This window comes from Epinephelus lanceolatus, chromosome 2, assembly GCF_041903045.1.
Source record: "Epinephelus lanceolatus isolate andai-2023 chromosome 2, ASM4190304v1, whole genome shotgun sequence".
NCBI classification, from domain to species: Eukaryota; Metazoa; Chordata; class Actinopteri; order Perciformes; family Serranidae; genus Epinephelus; species Epinephelus lanceolatus.
In genome coordinates this window covers 52,763,850-52,776,484 of record NC_135735.1, presented here as the reverse complement: position 1 = coordinate 52,776,484, position 12,635 = coordinate 52,763,850, and the positions used below count along the sequence as shown (strand labels likewise).

At 40.6% G+C, this 12,635-nt stretch overlaps 1 pseudogene; it reads left to right on the top strand.

Moving 5' to 3' along the window:
* Window positions 1-415: 415 nt before the first annotated feature.
* Window positions 416-1,530, top strand: LOC144459366 (uncharacterized; annotated as a pseudogene).
* The last annotated feature ends 11,105 nt before the right edge of the window (window positions 1,531-12,635 follow it).

The window sequence follows — 12,635 nt, the reverse complement described above, 5'->3', positions numbered from 1 at the left end:
ATTTCAAAGGATGCTCAGAAAAGGGATTTGATAGAGGAGGCTACTGACCTGTTCTTTCCAAATGGGAGAAATAGTCTGGGGTCCTTAACAGATTTTGAGTTAGATATCAAAAATTATCAAGAGATTACACTTGATGAGGTGATGACAGTTGGACAAGTGTACCAGGACACAAAACTTCCTCTTCGCAGGTTTTATCTGACCACACAAAAAAACAAAAACAATGACAGACCACACAGTCACAGCCCAGGTTTGGCTCCATCTTTGGAAAGACAGGAAAGTGCTCAGTCCTCCACTTCACTCGTTAATGTTGCTACCCCCCCATCGTCAGCTACATTTGAAACAGTCAGCCCTGAAGTGCTATTTGTTGGAAGTAATGCAAGCGATGACAATTTTGAGTTTGCAGTGTATGCTACAGAGGATGGCAGGGAGGATAATTTTGAGAGCAGCAACATTGTTTTTGTAGGAAGCTTTTCTGAAAATGAACCACAGATTTTGGATGATACATTGCCTATTTCACCACAAGCCATGCCATCTAGTGAGAGAGTGAAGAAAATATTGGTTGTTCACAGAGGGCAGGTATTGCCAGAGCTCATTGCTCATTTCAGTGACGATAGATTTAAAGAGGCCGACATTAAAATCCAGCTTGTACTGCCAGATGGAAAACCTGAGAAGGCATATGATGATGGTGGAGTTGTGAGAGACTGTCTCTCAGAATTCTGGACTGAATTTTACGACCAGTGCACAGTGGGAAATACTTTTAAAGTACCTTTCCTGAGACATGATTTTGGACAGCAGCAGTGGGAGAGTGTTGGTTGAATAATTGCTTTTGGATGGGAGAGAGAGAAATATCTTCCTGTGAAGATAGCACCTGTCATACTAGAGCAAGCTGCTTTGGGATATGTGAAGAGTGATTTAGTGGAGAACTTCCTTAAATACATGCCTGAATCTGAGCGTGCAGTATTTGAATCATGGCGATCAGATTTTGACACTGTTGATCAGGAAGAATTGATTGAGATCCTTGATAACCACAGCTGCAGAAGGATGCCAACAGCCAGCAATGTCAATGAAATCCTCCAAGAGCTTGCCCACAAAACGCTTGTCCAAGAGCCAGCCTATGTGATTGAGCAATGGGCAAAAATACTCAGCATGGCCAGGCACAACCTTCAGGACCTCAGCACAGTGTATGAAACACTGCAACCAACTGTGAGAAAGGTTTTGAAGTCCCTCACCTTCCCAGAGGCAATGGATGTCCACCACAAGGACATTCAAAAGTACCTCACTGCATACTTGAGGAATTCTGATGTGCAGCATCTGTGTTTGTTCCTCAGGTTCTGCACAGGTTCAGATCTGTTCTTGGGGAAGAATATCATTATTAACTTCACCCAGATTCAAGGTTTCCAGAGAAGACCTGTGGCCCATACATGTGGCTGTGCGCTGGAGCTGTCAATCCATTATGATAGCTACCCTGACTTCAGCTATGAAATGAACAAGGTGTTGAACTCCAATGTGTGGGTAATGGACATAATCTAACTCAATCAAGAGAGTATGTGTGTGTTTACGATTCATACACAATTTTGATAGAAAATCTTCTTTTCCTGATGTCAGTGACCGTGTCCATTTGTAAAACCTTGCATAATGTTGAAATAGTTGAACAGGTACATTAACATGACTACATTTCTTGTTGTTACCAGGTCATTTGTTAAGAATAATGCCATATGTCATAATAGCATCACAGTAGCATAGGTCTATGCAAAAATGTTTTTATTTTTTCTTCTTTTTAGTTTTGTTTTTGAACTATTTGACAATACATTTTTGTTAAGTCACTTATGAAGTAACATTTGGCTGTCTTCAATGACAATTAAGTTTTAGGCCAAAACATGTTTTGTGCAAACACATTCCTCAAGTAAACATACAGTAGTCTTGGTGCAAGTCTTTAATAATGTTCATAATAAATAGCAATTCTGTTGCTTGTCTTATCTTAGGAGCCATCTGTTAAAGAATGTTCAACTGTGTTTTTTGATGTGACCATGTTGTTGTATTTGTCACAATTACAATTGTTATCCTGCACTGTGTAGTCATGTTATTTCATTAACAATATTAAGAAAAATGTTGTAGCTACTGTACTGTTACCGAGGATGTAACACACACTTCATGACATGCATACAGACAGTGCTTAACTTGTAAATCAAGAGGTCAAAGAGGCTGCTGTTCTGGTGTGTCAGAAGGAGAGAAAAAGTCACATGACACATCACAAATCCTTAGGGCCTGGAGCACAGTGGACTTCAACTTGGAACTAGCTGTTAAAACTAATCTATGCAATGTTGTTGTTTTTTTATCACAAACCAAAATATATAGAAAGGTAAGGAAAAGAATGCCACAAAAACACTTACACAATCATTTTGTTCCAAAATGAAAATGAATTAGCATGTGTTGGCAAGAATGCAAATACAAAACTAAAACTATACTAAAAGCATTGAGAGCAAATACATTTAGTGGGTCTTGTAAGGTTAAATAGACATGGGGCAAGAAACAAATCCATCTGACTTTACTATAATTCTCATACAGTATAAAGACAGTGTCACTAATGTATTTGTACCTGTATTTCAGATGCCATGTACAATAAACAATACAGGGCATGTCTGTGTACACTGGTAGCCTACAAGTGTAATTCTATTTAACTGACACTTGTTCTCAAAGCGTTTCTGGCGCATAGGCCTACTTTACTCCCTCAGCCCATCATTAATCATTTGACGAAGTCTAAGATAAAGGTCAGTAATTGCATATACATCATCAGACATTTCCAGGTTGTGCTCAGCCATAAGTTCCATACATAAGTGAAACACATCCTCGTCACAAGGATAGTCTTTAAAACAGCAGTCCTCTCGACATATTTCCACCTTCATTTCATCAACTGGCTGCAGGAAATTCGGTGCCCCATAAAGGTTGGGGACCGCATGCATTATGGAAGGGCGACCACTGGGAGCCCGAGGATTGTTGGTTGTTCTTATGCGATGGTCATTCCAGGCAGTTACAACCTCATCAAGCTCCTCCTGCAAGAGAAAGAATGAAAAGGTTTGTTAGAGAATAATCTTTGCTTAATTCTGTTATCATGTTGATTGGTGATGCAAATTAACTACTGTTGCCTAATTTACAGTGTAAATTTTCATGCGACTTTTGTTTACTTAATTAGTCCTAAATGTAGGCTAAAATGACATTTGTTTACACACAAAAATCTTTGTTTCATCCACTACAGTAACTTTTCAACAATTTTACAAGCCTGTGTTGTAAAATGAAAATAAAAGTAGAAAAAAAATCTAGAAAATGCCTTGTGAAAAAGGGGTTAAAATAGGGGGTGTTTGCTGTTGAGCTCATGAAAAGTTGACTGGTGGCTCTTAAAGTACAGTGACACTGTTAATATACTGCGGTCAAGCCAGCTGTCTGTCGTTTTTACATAGTCAAGCCAGCTGCTCCAACATTTCAAGTGCGCCTGTGTTGCAGCATTTACAGTAAATACACGGATAAAGTCAGCACTAGTATACAACAGCGTGTAGAAACTTCTGGTTTTCAAAATAAAATGTGAAAGGTAATAAAAAGAGATGTCAAAATGATCCAACACTGGTTTTGAGCCATTAGGTCACATGACCTGGAAGCTATTGTGCTAAAATGTCAATTTTTTCCATTAAAAAATGATTATAAAATTTGAGGTGTATTAAACTATAATGAAATTGTATGTCTTAACCTGCCAGTGTATTACAGTAATATGATCCTACACTGATTTTGAGCCATTAGGTCACATGACCTGGAAGCTATTGAGCTAAAATGCTATTTTTTTCATTTTTTTCTACCAGGTAATCTGACATAAAACCAGCGTTGTATCATTTTGACGTCTTTTTTTAATTGCCTTTCACATTTTATTTTGAAAACCGGAAGTTTGTACACGCTGTAGTATACTCAAAGATACTCACTGACTTTCTCAGCCGTATTCATGTATTTACTGTAAAGGCCTCAATAAGGCATCGGTGGCTTAGTGGTAGAGCAGGCGCCCCATGTACAAGGCTGTTGCTGCAGCGGCCCGGGTTCGACTCCAGCCTGTGGCCCTTTGCTGCATGTCGCTCCCTTTCTCTCTCCCTCCTTCACACTTGTCTGTCCTATCAAATAAAGGCTAAAAATGCCCCAAAAAAATATCTTTAAAAAAAGAAATGCATTCTTTTACCACCAATATTTATAAAAAAGGACACTGGTTAGCACTGACAGAGACAACTGTAGCCTACTGCACCTTTTACTGATAATAGGCTCCTTACACACTTTATGATTTTTATTTTTGAATGGAGTATTTTCAAGTACTTCCTCCAACAATGATGTATAGCCCTATAAGCAATAGGTTTTTAGGATACTGTACCTGTATGGTATTTTGGAAGCAAAACTGGATCAGTGATTTGTCAATGAAGCTGTCAGCAAAATACCCATCTGCTTTCAGCTGGTCAAAATGGTCCATCCAGAACTGGGCGCATTCACTTCTCAAGGTGCACCACCAGCGTTCAATTCTGTGATTACCAGTACTTGGACCTAAAGTGACACACTCCACTCCATTGTCATCCTCAGTGTTGCGCAGAAACTTCTGCATCGCTGCAAGGTGTGTATTCTCAGTACCGTGGTCTAATCTGACTCTTTGTGGGCATCCACTGTTGTCACTTACAGCATCAATAAAATAACCTGCGATAATTCGAGGGTCGCTGTTAGTTTTGAACGCCTCGAGCCATATCATTTTTCTCGAAAAGCCATCTATGCATCCACTGATACATATGCCATAAGGCTTCAACTTGTCGTATCCATCGACATGCCACACATAGTTTGGACCACGACTGACGTATACGCGCCGTCTCAAACAGTTGTGCGCACGGAGATTTACACCATTTTCATCCATTAGACGCATCAATTGGCGCACAGTTTCTCTGTCAGTAATTATTCCGGCCATTCAACATTTTTGGTGCATCCATCTGTAGCCGTGCTGTTTGCCAGATGTTTGCAGCTGTTGGGAAATGAAGGAAGCCACCTCTGCTTCATCGGTCTTGTTCCGCCTCCGCCAAAGCTGATTCCTTTGAAGCTTTCTCTCCAGTGTCCGAAGGCTTATTTTAATGTTGTGTGATTCCTCCAATAAAGATAAAATCTCGCGATTTGTCAATCCACGTCTGAAGTATCCCTCAATGATGTTATCCATCGTGACTGAGAGGTGAAGAGTAGCCTATGTATGGATTATCGAAGGCTGTAACTGTACTCATTCACCTCATTATTTTGAGATAGTATCTCATTATTTTGACTTAGTAAGTCATTATTTTGACTTAGTATCTCATTATTTTGACTTAGCAAGTCATTATTTTGACTTAGTATCTCATTATTTTGACTTAGTAAGTCATTATTTTGACTTAATATCTCATAATTTTGACTTAGTATCTCATTATTTTGACTTAGTAAGTCATAATTTTGACTTAGTATCTCATAATTTTGACTTAGTAAGTCATTATTTTGACTTAGTATCTCATTATTTTGACTTAGTAAGTCATTATTTTGACTTAGTATCTCATTATTTTGAGTTAATAGATCTTATTTTTTTCCATCAAGTGGCGGAAATGGGCTTCCATAAAAACCATTTTTGATGTCAGAAAACCGTTTTTGATGTCAGAATCAAAAAACGAAAAACCAATCAAAACCGAGACGTTTTTCGTTATTGAATATTCCTTTTCTCCTAATTCGTTTTGGAATGAAGAATGAAACAACCCATGTCACATGGTTTTTTGTTTCTCAATTTAAAACCAAAAACGAAAAACGGAATCACGTGGTCTAATTTGTTTTTCGTTTGTAAAGGAAAAATTGGAAATACAAAATCAAACAGGCCAGTTATGGTTTTTGCAAATTCTTTTTGGTGTCTTTCTGTCAGAGGAAAGGAAATCTGTCTGTCTGTCTGTCTGTCTGTCTATATGTATTTTAAATGCATGCAATTAAAATGCTTCCCATCTCTGCCAACAATGCATATGTGATACAACAATCAAAAATACAAAGTAAATATATGTTGCATATAATTGTTTGAATTATCCGTATCAATAACCTGAAGAATTGCTGGTCTGTCCCAAGTGTACCCCTCTGCAGCCTGCAGTTAGGGGCGGCTTAAACGTTGATTGTGATTGGTTGAAAGTCGAATCTGGGTGGGGTTAAACGTTGATTGTGATTGGTTGAAAGTTGAATATGGGCGGGGTTAAACGTCGATTGTCGGTTGAAAGAATAGGCTCGTTCGAGATGAACTGCTCCTCGCCTGAAAAGTAGACGAGAGCAGGCAGCCGCAGCGGGGGCAGTGACAAAAAGCTGCGGTGAAGTCGGACAGTTTCCCGACAGTTTCCGGCAGCCTTCAGTCCGTACAGGAAGTCACAGACACACTAACATCCTGTCTGGAATGATGTCAATTCATTAAAAAAGTGATCAGGCCCATATATCAGTTTGTTTTCACCATCAGTCACACAACATGTTTTCAGTTCACAGAATAAACCTTCAGATCAGACAAATACAATTTTAATCTCTAAAATACAACAAAAATGAGTAGTTTATCTAAAACGTCATATTGTTGAGTCGGCATCTGAACCAATGAGCTGTTAGATCAGGTGAGAGCCAGACGGTGCAGTCGGTGGAGAGCAACTGCAGCGCCTGGCTCTAAAAACTGCGGCCGCCTCGCTCTCGCGGTTTTATCGCCGTCCACTTTTGTAATGCGTCAGAGCAAGTCGGGATGAAGTCGGACACAAAACTAACCGGCATGCATTGTGCGCCGATCGCCGGTGATTGAATCTGCGCAGGCCTGGCTCATCTCAAACGAACCTAATATAACAGAGCCACGACAACAGAAGTCCAAAATGCTTGTGCGTCACGTGACTCATGTAGACCTCGGGCCGTTTAACTACATAATACTAAGAAACAGAACTCCAATTTTTGGTAAGTTGCTGTCAATAACTACATTGATTTATAATATATGTGTAGCACGCCATAAACAGTTACATCTTTATATTGTTTTTTAAAGTAAAATGTGCTAATATTTGAGGATTAGTGTTAGTTTACTACAGTTAGGTAAGACTCTATTAATCCCAACCTTGGAAATTCATGTTACAGCAGCTTAATACACATGTAGTATTTTTACTGTAAAAATATAGGAATGTATAGATATCCCCCAGGAAGTGGCAAAATATTGCACACAGGAATATTACACAGTATGTACAGAGTGCACAGTGGGTCACTGGGCTAGCAGCAGCAGTAGCAGTTTATAGACATATATATTTTATGTATCTTTGTCTTTTTACTATGTACTTATTTACTATAACAAATTAATTTTTAATAAACTCAGAAACGTGACTTGGATGTCAAGCCGTTTGTCTGTGCCCTTCCTTCTGTGTTGTCCTCTTGTACAGTCTCTGCTGTGTGGGGATGTTCCAATCGTTTAGAGAGAGGGGTACACATGCACAATTTCTTAATTGACACAGAGATGAGAAATTTTGTTTGGCTTAAGTCAGCAGGAGTAACCTGAGACTCACTACAGACTACAACAACAAAAATATGGAAGGTTATCATTTTCAAATACTGCATTAGCACATTTCCACAAACAAATACCACACTATTGGGAAGCTCAGTGTTTGTTTTTTTAAAAATAAGGAACACGGAAAGGCTTGCAAAACCCACGGAGTTGAGACTCAGGGTAAGGGGGTTGTTAATTGTGGGGTGAGTTCAGGCTCCATTGCATCCCCCTGTTGTCCTTGTGCTGAAAGAGAAAAAAAAAAAGAAAGAGGAGAAATGGATGGTTAGGCACACGTATACAGTATCTCACATAAGTGAGTACACCCCTCTCATTTTTGCAAATATTTCATTTTATCTTTTCATGGGACAACACTATAGAAATGACACTTTGATATAACTTAAAGCAGTCAATGTACAGCTTGTATAGTAGTATAGATTTACCTTTCTCTGAAAATTACTCAAAACACAGCCATCAGCATCTAAACAGCTGGCAACATAAGTGAGTACACCCCACAGTGAACATGTCAAAATTGTGCCTAAAGTGTGAATATTTTGTGTGCCAACCATTATTATCTAGCACTGCCTTACCCCTTTTGGGCATGGAATTCACCAGAGCTCACAGGTTGCTTCAGGAATCCTCTCCCACTCCTCCATGACGACATCATGGCGCAGATGGATGTGAAGACACCTTGCGCTACCCCACCTTCAGCTTGAGGATGCCCCACAGGTGCACAGGTGAGTTTAGGGCTGGATACATACTTGGCCAGTCCATCACCTTCACCTTCAGCTTCCTCAGCAAGGCAGTTGTCATCTTCTAGGTGTGTTTTGGGTCATTATCATGTTGGAAAACTGCATTGCGGCTCAGTTTCTGAAGGGGGGCGATCATGCTCTGCTTGGAATTCATGTTTCCCTAAATGAACCGAGCTCCCCAGAGCCGGCAGCACTCATGCAGCCCCAAACCATGAGTGCTGCCACCACTATACTTGACTGTAGGCAAGGGACAGATTCTTGGTGCTCTTTCAGCATGTGTGGCACCTTGGCACCTCCAGAGGAGAGCCTTCATTAGATTAGACTATGCAATATCGCTCACTACTGGATTTGTAAGTTAATGAACTGTAATTAAAGCTCTCTGTGCTTTAATTAGCCGCTATGAAACTACATGACCCTCTTCTATTTTATGCCTATTAATATTATAATATTATAATAACGGTAACTGGTAATATGCAATGTATTACATTTTCAAAGTAACTTGCCCAACACTGTATATCATATTATATATTCAATATAATTACTTATATAATTAATATAAAATGCAGTGTAATACATATTAAGTATGAGTACTTATCTCTGGAACTACTTGAAACACACCTTGTTAAGTTTTAAGTCTCACCAAGGTCGACTCAGCACTTATCTGCAGCGTCCTCTCTCACACAGTGGTCCTGCAGCATCACTGCTCCTCCACCACCCAGTGCTCCTACAGCAGGTTACAAATATACAAGATTACATATCTAATACTGTGTTAGAATATATGTTAACATTAGCCATAACTTGCAGTTGAAGTTTTCAAGCAGCTGAACTAAACAGTTTCTTTAACAAAATACTCACAAGTAGGCTAATTGTATTCCAAAGTAAATGCCCCGTGCACAGCACTCTCAGTCCTTGGTGCAGGTGATGGCAGGAGACATCAAGTAGATCAGAAAAGTCGATTCACCGCACACAAGGAGGCTGAATTGCTTCTTATCTCATTAAATCTTCCAAACAGTCTTCAAAACAACGCGTTTCGCCCATGGCTTTATCAGGTTTGATACATAGTCCATTGCACAGGTGATTTTAAATAGGCTGCAGCTGTACTGAATCCAATCAGCAAGATGAACAGCCTGCTGAGTCCACACCTGCTGAGTAGGCCTATACCATGTCCAATCCTGTCCAGGACTGAGGAAGAGGAAAGACAGGACACTCCTTCCTCCCCTTTCACTGCTCCCTCACCCTCACCCTCACCTTGATGTAGCGATTTAGACATTTATTATATGAAATTGTTGTTGTAATTTGAGTGAGATGTGATATATTTAACTGTTTGTACAGATTGTGTGTTGTTTAACACATGACCATACATGGTATAAGGCCTACTCAGCAGGTGTGGACTCCGCAGGCTGTTCACCTTGCTGATTGGATTCAGTATAGCTGCAGCCTAGAAGATTTAATAAAACAAGTAGCAATTCAGCCTCCTTGTGTGCGGTGAATCGACTTTTCTAGGCTAATTGTATGTTTCAAACAAGGAGTTATGCTTGAGGTTATGTTATAGAACTGTTTATAGTCTTGGTTAGCAGTTGAGGGTGGCGCTTGTGCAGCCTGACAGGCTGAGCAGACACAGAGAGGCTCCAGGGTGAAGTTGCCTTCACCCATCGACTCCCAGGCTACTCAGCCTGTGGCAGGTGGGTGAAGGCAACTTCACCCTGGAGCCTCTCCGTGTCCGCACTGGAAACACCGTCCACTGGCGATTTGACAGTCACTACAAGCAGATTTATGGCCCTTTGTAAAAGTTTCTGTGCGGTACCTGTGTTGTACCTGAGCTAACTTAACGTTCATGTTAATGTTATCGTCCCCAGCCCTGAATATCTTGTAAAGCTTTAGCACAGTTAGTTAACACATTTGTTATCGGCCCATGTGTTTACTGCTACAGAAAAAAATAAATCTTTGGTTTATTTGCACGACGTCGCCTCTCTGCTGTCTGCTTGCTAACGCTAAGTTAGCGTTACCAGCAGCTCTGTGAGGCACAAACTAAGGCTACAGTTAGCAGTGTGCTGATGCTTGGCGGCATTTCTTAATCTTTTCTGTGAAACTAATGTGCTGTTAAACATTCATACATTATACGTTCGCACATATCTATTTTTAGGGGCAAATGCGGGTGAAATACTCGCACCGCAGTTACAGTAACATCACATTGGACTGACTACCAAAGCCAAGTGCAACACTATTACACTAAAATATGCTCTGTAGTGTAGATAATATCCTAAATTCAGCTCTACATTAACCTTAGTCCAACCGTGTAATGTAACTAAGAGAAAATATATGAACAAAAATATAATGTGACACTTACGTTTTACATTTCCTCTTCTCCTTCGCCTGCAAACAAGTAAACGGCGGTAAACGGCGAGACACTGCTAGCGACCAATCACAGTTGACGTTTAACCCCGCCCAGATTCGACTTTCAACCAATCAAAATCGACGTTTAACCCTGCCCAGATTCGACTTTCAACCAGTCACAATCGATGTTTAACCCCGTCCCTAACTGCAGGCTGCAGACGGGTACGTCTTGGTCTGTATAATCCAACAGAAGCTAAGAGAAAACCAGGCATTCATTGACAGCAAATAAATCCATAGGCCTTCTGCCATCTGCTGGTAAAGGACAAACATCAGCTTGACAATTCACTGACGCAGCGACACGTTATGGTGAAAACCACACTGTTAACAGTAACGACGCAGCACACACAATAATTATTTAGGTTAAACCAGATTATTACACGGCACTATTGAATGCTGTATTCTGATTGGTCAGTCGCTGCATTCCGAGGTCTGTTATTTCTGTATAACAGACCGTTGCTATGTAGCTACAGACCGTTGCTAGGGAAACACCGCAGTCCAACTCGTCTCTCAGGCTGGTCTTGAAAGTCTGCAGATCATGTCTGTGACTGGGCACAGATGTGAGAGCAGTCTGAGGAGCTACTGGGCTCCGTCCACCTCGGATCGGGCAAAGTGGAGCAGGATCCTGTCCTCAGGAGAAAGTAGGTCTAGCGGATCACTCTGATAAAGCCATAGTAGCCTAATAAAAACCTTTCTCATCCCGTTGCCGGCGCAGACAGACAGCCGTTGCCGGCATTTTTTTTCTCCACCTGATTTAATTTATAAATCAATAAAAATCATATTTTAATCAATATTCTGTCTCAAATTATTTTTACTGATAATTTCACTGTAATAAGCGGGATAATGTAGCCTATAGTGTAGAGCGACTATCCACAATAAGCAAAAATATTGTCGCCAAGAGGCTAAGTAGGCTACAGTAGGGGAAAAACTTTACCTGCAGGACGCGCTGGCTTGTCCGTAAATCATCGCTCCAAAAGATGCTGCCTTTAAGGCTAGGCCTTAAATATATATATAATATATTATATTGCAGATAAAAACAAACAGTGAAATGATTCCCCAAAGTTTTAAAAACATTTAACTACATCTTCAAGTGTTTGAGCGATATCAAAGCAGTCAGCAATAGTAGGACTCCCCCCCCCCACCCTCTCAGTTCATTCATAAAAACGCCAGGTGAAGAACAGCTACCTGCTGACGTACCACCAACACCACGTGACTCACATCCCCGTAAATGACCAATAATTTCATATGGTGTGCAAAGAAACTAAACACTACAAAATACTACAATAATACTAGCTGGCACCTACATATAGTGAGCTGGCGATTACAGAAAAAAAATATAGCCGCGAGCGGCAATCTGCGGGTTCTAACCTGTTCCGCCCCAAACCAGCCACCGTGACCCTCACCACCCACTGTGACCCTCATCTGCCGTAGTGCAAGACGTTCCCCACTCTGTCCCTGAAAGCTCCAAGCAATACATACTCTTTCCAAGTCACACATTTCTTGAAATCGGGTTTTCAGCTAGCCTACAGGCTAATAACATTTGTGGTATACTTTCACATAGAGACTCCATTTGAACATCAAAACATGAATTGAAATTTTACCTATTGATGCGTATTTCAAAGTTTCAATAGGTATTTTAATGTTTACCTTAAGTATACCTCAAAGCCACTTCTCTGTTTTCCCACTATCCTCTTGCTCCACCCTTCTTCACATATTTCAACAAGTCACAGTCTGCCAGCCTCTCCCTGTTCTCTACCAATCCGTCATTAGCTGTCAAATTTCTCTCTCTGCTGTCATCCAGCTGTCATTTCAGCAAAACTCCCAGCCCACCTCCACCCCTGCACCACCTCCATCAAGATACAGACTGTCTTAATCTGGATCTTCAACCGAGAAGTTCCCTCATCCGGTCACCTCAAGATTCCCTACCTTCCCCAGTGTCTAGGCCG